Here is a 13,559-nt window from a genome sequence, read left to right on the forward strand (position 1 = left end):
AGTGAACAGCTAGCACGCTACCCTATTTTCGGGAGTATTAAACCAAGCGTTAGCTCGAATTTTCTTCAGCCCTCCGCTACTTCGTACTGCTTGATGAGTCCTGTAATATGAGATTTTAAACCCTAGAGTAGAATACGTGCAGGAACGCGACTTGACGGAAGATGGGTCCATGTAGTTGATAGTTGGACCGTCCACTAGACCGGCGCCTGTGCCAACACCACCCCGGTCTCGACTTCTCCGAAGTAACGGTTTCTCCCAGGTAACTATTTTAGAGTAGGCTTAGCGGCTACGGCTTTACCACGTCTCTGGTCCTGGTCCCGGACGCCGCTCCCGCACATCGATGGAAGTGAATAGCTAGCGTGGGACCCTCTTTTTGGGAGTGTTAAACCAAGCACTAGCTCGAATTTAATAGAGCCTTGCGCTACCACGTTCTGTTCCATTGGTCCTGTAATATGATTTTTAAACTCCAGGGTAAAATACGCTTAGGAATGTGACTTGATTGTAGATGATTCGTCCCCGTAGATGATAGCTGGACCGTCCACTAGACAGGCGTCTGTGCCAACACCGTTCCGGTCTGGACTTCTCCCAGGTAACGGTCTCAGTGAAGGCTGAGCGGCTCAGCTTTACCGCGTCTCTGGTCCTGGTCGCGGACGCCGCCCCCGCACATCAATGGAAGTGAAAAGCCAACACGCTACTCTATTTTCTGGAGCGTTAAAGGAATCACTACCTGGAATTTTATAGAGCCTTCTGCTACCTCGGTGTGTTTTATCAGTCCTGTAATGCGAGATTTCAAACCCCTGAGTAGAATACTTGTAGGAACCTGACTTGACGTGCGTCCCTGTAGATGATAGCTAATGGCCTAATATTGCAAATTGACGGTTTCACTCTGGTCCTTTGTAGCACCAGTCTTTGCCAATACGTTACCCATTGTGCGACGATTTGTGCTACTTTGGAATAAACCAGCCCTGGCCGCGCATTGTCAAACCATATCCTTTAAATGCATTCGAGCAGCACCCTCTGGACTCTCCTGGTGACTAGAGAACACTCCCAGGATGCAGTCACGTGAGATGTCACTATTGCGCATTTATGCTAGCTGCGGCTGTCTGATAGGCGTCGCTGGAGGCTGAAAGCGCGTCGAATGTTACACCGGCGCTCCCAGCTCACCGTTCGATTTGGGGTGCGCACACTTCGAACTTTGTATATTGGTGTATAACTCTTGCGCAAGCTAGACTTAAAAGTTGAGGCAGTTGCTGCAAGCAATTTTGAGAAACGGTGTCGGCAGAACTTCTTCGCTCTCAATTCACCACGCACACGTGCGGTTGTGAGATATACTGTTCGTCAATATGCAGCAATGTGAGCTTAATGTGAGTCCAGAAGGAGTTAGTTGCTCCAGTGCTTCGAGGAGATATGCTTGAGGAATACGCGCCCGAGCCCGGTATCACCACGGGCGCTTTGGCCTGGTAGGTGGAAACCGAATGGAAGGCTGCAGCGCATCATGTGGAGCTCCTTGCGATGTTTTATTAGAGGGCCACACACCCGCTGACGTCACATTGTTTGCTACCAAGCGGACGGCAAATGGATCCAAGAAGTGCCAAGGGGTGCTGTGGGAAATTCAAGGGCTTCTTGTAATTAGCTGAAATGAGATTTAATTCACTTTGGCAAAGGTTGCATAGTCCAGTAGTCTGCTCTTTACGCGATAGCTTGAAAAGGCCCGTTTGCCAGGAATTCCGGCGTCGGTGTTGTCGTTGTAAGCGAAGCATCACGAGCATAACTCTGGCAAGTAGCGCACAGAGAGGAACGTAGACTGCAGGTGGGCCAGTTAGGTCACGCGACCCAACAGCGTCATCACAACGTTCCCACCTTATAGCGAGCAAACTGCCCACCGTAGCAGGTGGCAGTTAAACTAATGTGTTTGCTCAAAAAGAGCAACCTGGGTCGCACAAGGCCCACCGCTGGGAGCAGCTGGCGTCGCAGGGCAGTGGCGCGCATGGCTTAACCGCTGTACTACAGCGCCAGGAGAGTAATGAGAACTCGCAGGGATCTATGAATGTAAAGTAGAGAATGACCTTCTGCATAAATGGGAATTAACCCATTACGCTATCGCGTCATACCCTTAAGGCGGAGGGAGCTTTGATGTCTTTTCCGATTTTTTTTTTTTTTTTTACGGATTCATACGCCTCAACCGTCATTGAGGAATGTTGTTCTTAGAAACTGTCTCCTGCATTTTATCGGATCAAGGTGCGATGTTTGCACTGCAGGGCATTGCTTACAGAAAACATCCACTGACTTGCATTCTAATTACCATTACTTTTATTTTTTTCATGCAGTGGTGTCATCTAAGCTTCCAGTGAGCCTTGCGTAAGCGCATTAGCCTGCTGTGGACTACCTGAGGACTTTGACATATTAAACCGGCAAAACCATAGGTGAGTATCGCTGCCAATAGTTAGAGCCATCGGCATAAAATTGTTGGGCTTTCCAATCTGTATCACAAACGTTATCTGGTTACAAGCATGCTAGGACAGCAGACGCACGAGATAAGGTGGCCCATTGGTCCGATTTGAGTTTGATGTTTGTCACTTTTGGAGCCTACGCCTAGACACTAATGCAACAAGCAAGCAATAAGATACTCACGCTTCACAACTAGTATTAGTAGAAACTAGTGATGAAAGACGTTACGTATATACATAATAAACTAACTCCCTCTCAAGAAGCCGCCGCGGTGGCTCAGTGGTTATGGCACTGTGCTGCTGAACTGAAAGTCGCAGGGTCGATCCCGGCCGCGGCGGTCGAATTTCCCTGGGGGCGAAATTCTAGAGGCGCGCGTACTGTGCGATGTCGATGCTCGTTAAGAAAACCAAGGTGGTCGAAATTTCCGGAGCCCTCCACTACGGCATCCCTCATAGCCTGAGTCGCCTTAGGACGTTAAACACCCCACAAACCACAGCAGTCTCAAATGTGACAACGCGAAAAGGTTTTTCTTGACCAGTCGCAAGAAATCCAGATTTCTTGGACATCACTTTTAACTGGGGGAGCAGTGGATTATTGCAACGTGCTGTTAAAGAAAATATTGGGAGGAATGGTTTAGGATTCCGATTCGCAGCAACATCGTGCTTTTAGATGTTGTCCGGCGCCCTCATCAGGTAGTTAGGGTTGCCTTCGAAAACCATTGGGGCGCGTTTGATATGGTGATCGTCAGGCAACTGTGGAATATCGTAAGATGCTTTAGAAATGTAGATAGAAAATTATAAAAGGTCTAATATTCCGAGGCGTAGCAAAAGCAGAATCGCACCTAGTAGTTATTACTGCCATATAAAACCTGTGGCAGTAATAACTACTAGGTGCGATTCTGCTTTCGCTATTACTGCCATATAAAACCTGTGCGCACGTTAAAGAACCCCAGGTGGTCGAAATTTCCGGAGCCCTCCACTACGGCGTCTCTCATAGCCTTAGTCGCTTTGGGACGTTAAACCCCATAAACCAAACCAAACCAGCCATATAAAATCTGCGGAGCATGATTCTGGCAGTATACAGGAGAAAACTAATGGTCCTTAGGAGGGATCGGCAGATAAGTTGAATCTCGTTATGACGAAGTAAGGAATATAACGAAAGAATGATGATTTCCCGTGGAAGCTCTCTCAACACAGGCTATAACGAAGTAATCGCCGGGCCTCTTCAACTTCGTTACAACTGGGTTCAACTCTGTATTGATTTTGGTAATACAATCTTCCAGATGTGAATGAGTAGTGTTCATAAACAACTTCGGCTTATCCAGTTTGGTTTATCGGATTTGACAGACTGTTTCGAAATGGTGACGTTTTCTAAAAAAAATGTATTATCATTAACTTCATGCAGTACTTTTTTTTCTCATCCTCTCAGCTGAGATGGCGCAGATGTCAGAGATGTCCGGTAAGTTGCAAAGCTTTTTCACTAATCCTCATTCCAGGTGCTATAGTTTCTGAGCATCTATGGTAGCATTTTTTTTTGTCTAGGTGGAACAGTTTTGGTATAAGGTGAACTGCTAAATTCCAAACATACCCAAAGATCTGCCATCACTGACACATATCTAATGCCTTTTAACCACGCAAACTTGCCGCATTGGCTACTAGATGGACACTACAGGAATGAATCAAGACACTGATACAGCGAAAGAGTGTTGTTTCGCCGAGAAAATTAAAGTTAACAACTCTCCGGCCACTGCATTGAAACGTGGTGCGTTAACAACAAAGAGGACTCAATGATCTCCGTTTGTAATTCAATCAATACTAGACCTAGCCTCAGAGATCCTCACAAAAGAAAAGCTATCTGCGTACAGCAGTGCTCTTGCCAAATAGGCTGGTGGTGCCGACGCCCGAGTTTTATTTTTTTGTTTACCCTTTACGCTTCTGGAAGCTGCGTTTTAAGTGAAAGCAAGATTTTTTTCATTAGAGCATGGTCATTTATTAGAAGTGGCCTGGTTGAATTCGTGCTCAGTGTGCCTTGAAGCAAGCCGACACAGCTGGAATGGATTAAATCTGGTCGTATTACTGTAGTCAAAGAGAAGGAAACGAGTCAGAGGACGCCGATCGCTGTAGACATCGTAATCCTTTTGTCCTAGGAGGAAAATTTATTAATCATGGTGCTAATAGAGCTCAATATGTTTGCCAAATGAGGCGTAACGTTCACATTATTTTATTAGTTCGAAAGCTTGACACATTTTAAAGGGGCACATCGCTCCTTTGTCGCCATCACCCAGCAATGCAGTTCGTCAACCCTTTGGGCACTGCACTGAAAGTCTGTAGGTAGGCTGTAGATTTTCTGTTGTCTGCTCTTGTCAGCAAACGCAGGACGCCTTGCCTAATTGTAGAAGAAAGAAGGTAGCTGCTCTGCCTACCCACCTTTCTCCCTAAGCCTCTTGATGACGTCAGCAGCAGCCTTAATTCCTCCACCACAGCACTTAGATTCACCGTTCCTCGAAAATATTTAATGTGTGGTGGCGCTATGACAGGAGCTTATAAGATGGCGCTGGTGTGGGGTGTGAACTAGCCTGATTTTCTCGCATAATTTCGCAGAAGATTATCTGCGTGCTCTTCCGGCGTTTTGTACCGTGAAAATAACCTGAAATTTCTGATCCAACCGCTTGCGCTAGCCGGCTCGAAAGAGCTCAGCAACTCTCGTTCAGTGCGCTGTACACAGTGTGAGTCACGACACGAGGGCGCTCTGTGCGCAAATGAGGCCCGTTTTTTGAAGCGAAAAGCTTCACTAGGCTTGTAAACACCGTGCTTCGCGTGAGCCACACTACAGATTTGCCACAGCTGCGCATGCGCGAAACCTTGCGTCGTCGCGCGGAGCGCAGGTGGCGGCTGCTGCCGCAGCCGTCGTCGCCGCCGCGCGCTACTGCGCATGTGCTTCGCCACTTCTCCTCTTCGTAACCATTTTACCCTTCGCCGCTGCCGCGCGGTCGCCGCCGCAGTCCCAAGAGGAGAAGGTTCCTTCGCAAGGCGTTGCGAGAACGCGTAAGCGGCGGCGGCAGCCATAGAAGAGGCGGCCATCCTCGCCACAGTTTGACCTTTTGCCGCAGCCGTGCGCAGTACACATTGCAAAGGAAGGGTATGTAAGGCGCGCTTGCCCATAGAACAGGCGCAAATACTCGTCATGGAAGGAGAAGAACAAGCAACAGTCGGACGGCGCAGAAACACCGATCCAGAAGGGGTAGCTTGGGAGTTGGCTGAAAAGCAGCGAGAGCTTTTCGCTTCGAGATATTCATGCTTAACCTTAGCTAAGCCAGAGCCAACTTTTTCCACTCCAGATTTTTGGCGGGGTATGAACGTGCATCCTCTCTTACATGTTGACCGCTAACCTGCACAGTTGCCCATATCCGAATGGCAAGGCCTTACTAGGGTATACTAGGCGTAATCACACCACTTCAGAAAGCCGCGCTGGTAGTGAGCCGCAAAGAGTGTCTGGACCCTAATCGTCTCACGCTCTCTCTTCAGGAATGTCGGAGATGAGCGTGGTCTCTAGTAAGTATTCCTGGAACAATTATCTTCTAATTTAGGACTAACGCCACAACTGTGTCAGGTATACGTCACACTTAAGCGTCCTGGTTTTCACTGACGTCATAAAGCTTAACCAGTCGCCTTCCATTTGTGTGGGGTGTCTCTCTAGCCCCGAAGATAGCAGAAGTTGACCAGACGGAAGTGTCTGCAGAAGCCCGTGTAGAATTTCTCACGAAGAAGAAGATACACTTAAATGAGAAAAGTAGTTATCATATTTTTAAAAGTAGTGCGTAGTGATCTCGTACGCTCGTACAATATTACTAGAACTTACAGCCAGTGAAAAAGAAAAATGAATGGAACCGCAATTATGGGCACTTCCTGCCAAGAAAGAAAAGAAATAGGACCGGGCAGAAGTCTCGTATTTTACGCCGTCCAGCAGAGAAATTATGGAAATAACAAGCATACGAAGAAAAACTTACCTCTCATTCTCTTCTCAAATGTGAGTGTGCTTCGCCTAATTGTTCGGCCATGACTGGAGACCCTTAAAATAGAATTGTTTAATGCACATTTCACCACAGTGCCGGCATTGCTGTTGATCGCGGTCGTGCTTCTTTGTATTCCAGGCACAGAAGCAGAGGCCGGGTAAGCCTTAAATCGTGCTTACGATGGTGCTTGCTTTGCCTTTAAGCGCCTAAGAAATCTCCATTACGTTCGCCGTATCTTCCTGAAGAGGTTGCACCCGAACCACCTTAAGTAATCGGCGCTTCTGTCATGAGTTATCTTTCTGAGCCATTCAAACTACTCCAAATTCAGGTGGTAGGGAACTAAACGCGGTTAGGCCCTTATTGTATGGATGGCGGTAGGAACGCACCTTGTTATTCACCGTGCGGGCCATTTTAAGAGGGGTTTTAAAAATTTTTTCCCGAGCCACTGCGCCCTGTGCAACCGCGTTTTCTAAATCATGAAAAGTAATTTGGCTATCACTAAAGACCGGCTACAAATGTAGAGTTGGAAATAGACGCCCAATTCTAATCGTTAAAAATTTGCTTTTTAAAAACTAGTTAACCAGCCAACTACTTAAAACGATTTGCCGGTTTTCTGGTGTCCGCCAACAGAGATAATACAATGAAAAAAAAATTTTAACTCCAGAAAAATGGCTTTGATAATTACTTAGTCTTCCCTGAGTGATCCAAGTGATGCTCATGGTTTGCTTGGCATGTCATTGCCGGCCTTGCTTATAGCAGGGGCGACGACCGCAAGAAGTTCCTGCTCCCGATCATCGCATGTTGCCTACTGCTCGCCTTGATTGGTGGCATCACGTACGTTTTGTCCCCAAGCAACAGCGGTAAGCGTTCGTCGAACTCGAATACATTTCATAGCGCAGAATATTTCTCAAAGCCCGCCCCGATCGAAAAACACGATGGAAGTTTCTGTGGCCGGCAGATTCTTTTGTCGTGCGACAGAGAGCCCTGTCGTGTAGTCTGCAACATGAAAGTGACGTGTCGTCTTCTCTTTCCTTGGTCCCTTATCCGTTTTGCGCTGGTCCACAATATGAATTACTTCCAACTTGCCCAGAAAAACGTATTGTTAAATGACTGACTTGTGTTGTGGGTTCTGTCTTGCGACAGAGGTGCTCTGCCTTGCCACAAAGCCACCTGTCGCGAGTTTTATCATTTCATAGCGCAGAACATTTTTCAAAGCTTGCCCCAGTCAAACAATGATATTCAATGTATATCCGGGAAAAAATAATTCGGCCGTACTAACCACAGAACGAGAACAAAAAGTTAGCTGGGGTTCAACCCGGCTGCCACCTATGAGGACCGAAAGCTCTGCTAAGCAATGCTAGACATGGTTTAGTTTTGATTAGACTGTTGCACATCAGTGGTTTGGCTTCGACGGCCACGATACATCGTCGAAGCACTAGTTCCTGCACGTTGCTCATTCATTGCTTTGTGTGAAGGGGAGCACACGCTTTTATAGAGCGAACGGCGCGTCATGTGATTTTCAGAAGTTGCGAGGGCGTCCGGCTCCGCATACACGGCTGCTGTGAGGCGCGGCGAGTCACGTGATTGGATAGTTGCGAAGTGAGCGAGCGCCGTCGGCTCAACGCTCCCAGCTGTGGCGAGGCGTGGTGAGTCACATGGGCTCCTCTTATAGCCACGTGACCTTCAGCTTTGTACGGGAGAGGCTGGGCTTTCGCTCTGAAAAAGACGCTTGGAAAGACCACCAACAGTAACACCTATGTCTGTGCGTCTATTCGTGTGGATTAACGACATATCCCGATGCTGGCTCAAAGGTGTCTTCAGACATAGTGCTCCGGACGTCGGTTTATTTGTAGAAACCCGCCATAAATATGTTGGGGCCACCAACATTATAGGAGCGCCAACAGCACAGTACCCAATCCGGTAATCCGTTCCAGGCTCTCAGAAAAAACCTGTACTATACCGCTTCTAAAGTTCCTAAGGCGGCCTTTGCGTTAATCTGCGACTAAATTTGTGACAGCCTGTCAACTTCTGTGCTTGGAGTCTGTGGCATGTAGGAAATAACCGCAAAATGGCGGACACAAGCATGCAGTACATTCGACTGAATGTGGCCATGCAAAAAGGCCATTGCATTCTGCTTCCAACAACAGATTGAGGTAGTTAACCACCACCGGATGTGGTGGTTAACTAATTCCACGCTGCCACTTCCACACCGCCGAGAGGCTGACAGTGCGTGGTAAACGCACATCAGTTCAACATCAGAGATGCATTTACGGCCCTTCTTTCTAATTATCTTGTGTATGTATATAGCATAGAGTTAATATAACCAACTCTAGAGGAAAGCTGCCAATTGCGCCTATGCATACCAGTGGACAACGCATGAACGCCGCCATGATCCAACGGTTTGTGTGTGTTGCCAGCTGTTTAGACACCTCCTAAATCTGGACAAAGAACGGAGTTGGACCTGGCAAAGTAGTCCGTGGGAAGATGGCGGTATGCATAGTAGCTGTCGACTGCTCCAGACTGCTGTAAACAACAGGAAAATCGTTGCGTTTGGATCATTTCCAATGGTATGCAGTGTCGCATACCGAATGAAATTTCATAAAGGTGGTTTGCGTTTTCCGAATAGCTATTTGAAGGCGAATACCGCGGTTGTGACGCGTTTGTAGTGTTTCGTCCGTAGAGCGCGCGGGATTTTTCATGTCCTCTGTTGCCGACTGCAAATACACGTGGGAAATTTCCTTTGGCCCCAAAAGGACGAACACAATTCGCAAAGGAAACGAATGCCCAAGGTAAATGGAGAAACTGCTCTGCCTGGTTTGTTTGGAATGTTCAGCGTTTTGTTATATTAAATGTGGAAGGCTTGTTAAGCTAGAGCGGGCCTCTCGCATTTTTTTGTATCTTTCTCCTTTTCCGAGGAAGACGGTGCCGTGTCTTATCTGGCGCGAGACGAGCTCGTAATGGGATTTTTCATACGCAGCAACGCTCAGAGCTTCATCACGAACGACTGAAACAAGGTGGAGGCAGAAATGCATGAAACAGCATGTACCGCTCGAGAAACCTTCGTTTCATGTCTAGCATTGTGCGCACTAAATGGTGGGTGCTTGGTTGGTTGTTGTGGGGGGGTTTTGTTCTCATTTGCTTTTGTGTTGGTTTTTTTTAGGTTTCTGACTGCTTTTGCTTTTAATGTATGACACTGCTTTTTTGCTGACATTTTTTTTATTCCTCCATTCGTTTTCAAAATCCATTTATGAGAAGCTAGTGCCGCTATTACTTTATACGCACGTGATAAAAAGGGTACTGCGATTACATGTGTGCTGTCTTCTTTTCATGCCCATTCTCTGTCACTGGCTGTATTCCGAGCGATAATGCGCTGTCACATGCTTGAGCTGAGGATCATAAGTGTGCCTCTTTTCCATCTAAGAAACAGTTGGTAGAGTGCGCATGTGTTGTCCTTCTTCTTGTGCCGATGTTGTTGCGCGGCCGTTCATTCCAACAGTGTTACCCTTAATTTCCGCGTGCATTAGTGCTGAAAAACGTAATGAAAACGCATTTAAGCAAGGACGCCTACATCCTTTATAAGTAGCACCAATGTGTACTCTGTCAAGCAGATTGAGGCTATGGCGCTAAGAAAGCCGAATGCCGTGAAAGTAAACGGCACCAAGGTTCATTCGCTTGGTGTCATCCGCCTTTAAAGAGAGTTCCGAGAGCGGGAGATTTTCGTTCACACGCTTTGAAATTCACAGTTGCCGCGACATGTGCATATGTATCACTTCCCACATTTGCTGACAAATGTTGCGAAATGCCCGATCCTTTAGGAGCTTTTGCCATGCATCAACGCACGAAGGAGGCATCGCGGTGCACAAGAGCGCGAGTGGCTCCTTGTCATATGCAGCTCCTTGCATTAAGTGCCTTGATGCCATAGCTTATGCAACCTGAAATCAGCTTCGAAAGCAGAATTTTAAACCAAAACTTCGAGAGCGGTCACAATCCTCCGATATTAAAAGAAATGACCACAATCAGTATGCTTAAGATTAAAAAGAATATGTTTAAAACATTGAAAATAGGCGTGAGAGTGACATAATTATTTTATCTACCGCAGTTTTACGAATTCAAGTTCAAACCTCACCCATCCTTGACTTTGGGAGAAAAAACTGTGCTGGCCACAATAGTTTGTTGTAAGATCGCGTCCAAGATGGCGACTTACATGCGCGGACCGCTTTGCTAGCTCAGCTTTACCCCCCTGGTATACAGATGCCGTGCAAGGGCAACATAAGTGGTTTTAGAAATGGTCGAATGAGTGAAACTTGCTGGCAAAGCATGCGAGGTCTTGTTGTGCTAGCTTTTGAAATGGTGTCGTAATTGCCAAATAAACAGCGGAGTAGGGCTTCTCTACAATGCACTGCGGTGAGCGGAGACCACAATGATGACGTCACGAACAGTGGTGCTGCGTTTCCAGCGAAAAGAAGGGCTCTTTGGAGAAAGAAAACCACCTCCACCGAAAATGAAGCCCACGAAGCATTATTTGGCGGCATCGGACGACGCACGACAGCATGTGGTCGAAGGCAGCGGACATCTGAAATTTCGGCAACAATGACGTCGTCATGAGTTTTCCCGCCGTTAACGCAGTGAGGAGATGCCTGACCAGAGTCCCTGTCTTAAACGGCGATTACGTCACCATTTTAAATATTAGTCGAAAACTACTTGGCGGGCTTTACCCACAAGCTTCATGCATTCGAATTCTCGAATAACATCGGATTCTCAAAAAGCCCTCTGAGCTTCCCTTTCAGGCGCTGACGGACATTCGGATTATGTGTCCTTAATCCCCGAATTCTCTTCCCCTGTGCAGAGTAGCCAACTGGAAATCGTTCCGGTTAACATCCCTGCCTTTCCCCTTTCTCTGCATCTATCTATCTAAGTGGCCTTAGGCAGTTGTAGCTGGGTCATGGGTGAGTGTTCGTAATCGAAAGTAGTAGTAGTAGTTGTAGTAGTGGTGGTGGTGGTGGTTTTATTTAAAAATAATAATTCCAAAAGGAAGGAGAAGATTTGTGCTATCCCCGGCATCTGCCATCGCTACGGCATGCACCTTAGCTTTGGCAGCGGAGATAGAGGAGCAGGCAGATTTGAGAAATTAAATGAAAGAGGTGAGGGGACATTTATAAAGGACCGGGGGAGAGAGGTGCAGTGCACAAGTAATCTATTTATAACATTTAGAGAGGTCGGCCGTGTGTGATACCCTAAGTCAAAGCGGAATAAGAGCAGGAAATTGAAACGCACCTAAAAAAGGGGATCAGCACAGAGCGTCACTCGCGGCCGTACTGCGCATGCGCTGTCTTTGCTAGTATGCAAACGTTGTCAGGGTGGCGCATCATCCTGTCCATCAGTAATGCGCCCACTTTTTTTCCGACGCTAGAGACTCCTAATGGTCAAAATTGAATTCAGCGTGGAACAATGTTCAAACGCGCCCAGTGGTGCCTAAGCCGAAATCAAGCGAAAAAAAAAAATTCGCTGTGGCTTAGCTTTGTTAAGCCCGGTAATTGCGAAAGTAATATCCGTACCTACGCCATGGTACAGCTGGTAGTGTAGCTGGTGGTGGTGCTTGTGGTTAGACTCTTGGTGATGCATCGGTTATACAATCCAATCCAAACCAATCCAATCCACTCCAGTCCAATACAATCCAATTCAATCCACTCCAATCCAATCCACTCCTATCGAATACAATCCAATCCAATCTAATCTAATGTAATCTAATGTAATCCAATCCAGTCCAGTCCAATCCAGTCTAATCCAATCTAATCCAATCTAATGCAATCAAGGTGAAATGAAAGTCAATGGTGGTCACCGCCGCGGCACGGCAAAGGCGTCAAAGTGCAAGTAGTATTGCTTTCGCAAATGAAGGTCAATGGTGGTCACCGCCGCGGCACGGCAAAGGCGTGAAAGTGCAAGTAGTACTGCTTTCGCAATAAAAGTGCGATCGTTGTTGTTGTTGCGTAATTTCGCGGCGAGGCGCCCAGCATTCGGCTGCGCTGGAAAGCAATGCTTTATGCATGCAGATCTGGACGTCGAGGGCGAGGGCGATGACTCCGGCGGCAGCATGGGTCCCGGTCCGAGCTATAGCAGTCCCCCGTCTGGCGGCCCTAGTAAGAAGGAAAATCCGAAAACCAGCGAAGACCAGACTACTCCGACAGAGCCTGAAACTGAGACTGAGCCTCCAACTACGACCTCGACGGCGACCTCTTCTACTACTAAGACGACGACCTCTTCTACCACTAAGACGAAGACCTCTTCTACTACTAAGACGACGACCTCTTCTACTACTGAGCCGACGGGTAAGCCTCAGACTCTGCAGACGCTGAGGGACACCTCTAGAAATCATCGGTCGCTCTTAGGGAACTTAGGGACACAAGTGAAGGGAAGAGTTGCTCGTTATGGCATACGGGACGGGAGCCAAAGCCACCGAAACCAAGGAGCATAGGGGATGTCTTTCTTTCGTAGTTTCTCATCAATGGGAGATAAATAAAAGCAGAAGAAAAAAAAACAACCACATGCGGCGGGTGGGATCCGAACCCACAACCTCCGAATTTCGAGTCTCGTGCTCTACCAACCGAGTTCCGGTGACGGCAATCCAGTCTGCTGCTTTTGGGGGGTATTTATGTGTAGTAAGCGCAATTTGAGTGTCTTCACCAGCGCCGCCCTCGTCCATAGCGGCAAACGTAGTCGGTCCTGTATTGCCGCGAGTGCTACGTAGGAAGGTTTACGAGAATCCCCTTTTGCCGCCTATGGCATCAAGGCTTCCAGAGTGTAGCGTATATAGAGTGGTACACTTGCTAAGGTTGATTCTGAAGGTTGATTATGACGAAGAACCCCTGTTCTCACCATCAAAGAACTTTTTGATCTTTAGGGAAGCCGTGAGGGCTCTGCTATACGAATGAGAAACAAACCATGAAGCCCGGTTACTTTTGACAAAGACTACATACACATGGCACTGTCGTGGTCAGCCAGCATGAATCTGGCTTCGTCAGATTAAAATTCACGCAAAGTTCACAGCGGCTCTAGTCTCGAGAGCCACTCCGGAGGCTCCGCAGCGGCTTTCTGAATGGCC

General features: G+C 47.5%; 1 protein-coding gene across 1 annotated transcript in view; it reads left to right on the forward strand.

Moving 5' to 3' along the window:
- LOC149331763 (membrane metallo-endopeptidase-like 1) overlaps positions 1–13,559 on the forward strand; it is a 607,819-nt gene that overhangs the window by 482,661 nt on the left and 111,599 nt on the right. The gene's annotated exons all lie outside the window — the stretch shown is intronic.

The sequence above is a fragment of the Amblyomma mixtum genome, chromosome 8 (assembly GCF_055824585.1).
Source record: "Amblyomma mixtum isolate Tamu chromosome 8, ASM5582458v1, whole genome shotgun sequence".
In the NCBI taxonomy this organism is placed as follows: Eukaryota; Metazoa; Arthropoda; class Arachnida; order Ixodida; family Ixodidae; genus Amblyomma; species Amblyomma mixtum.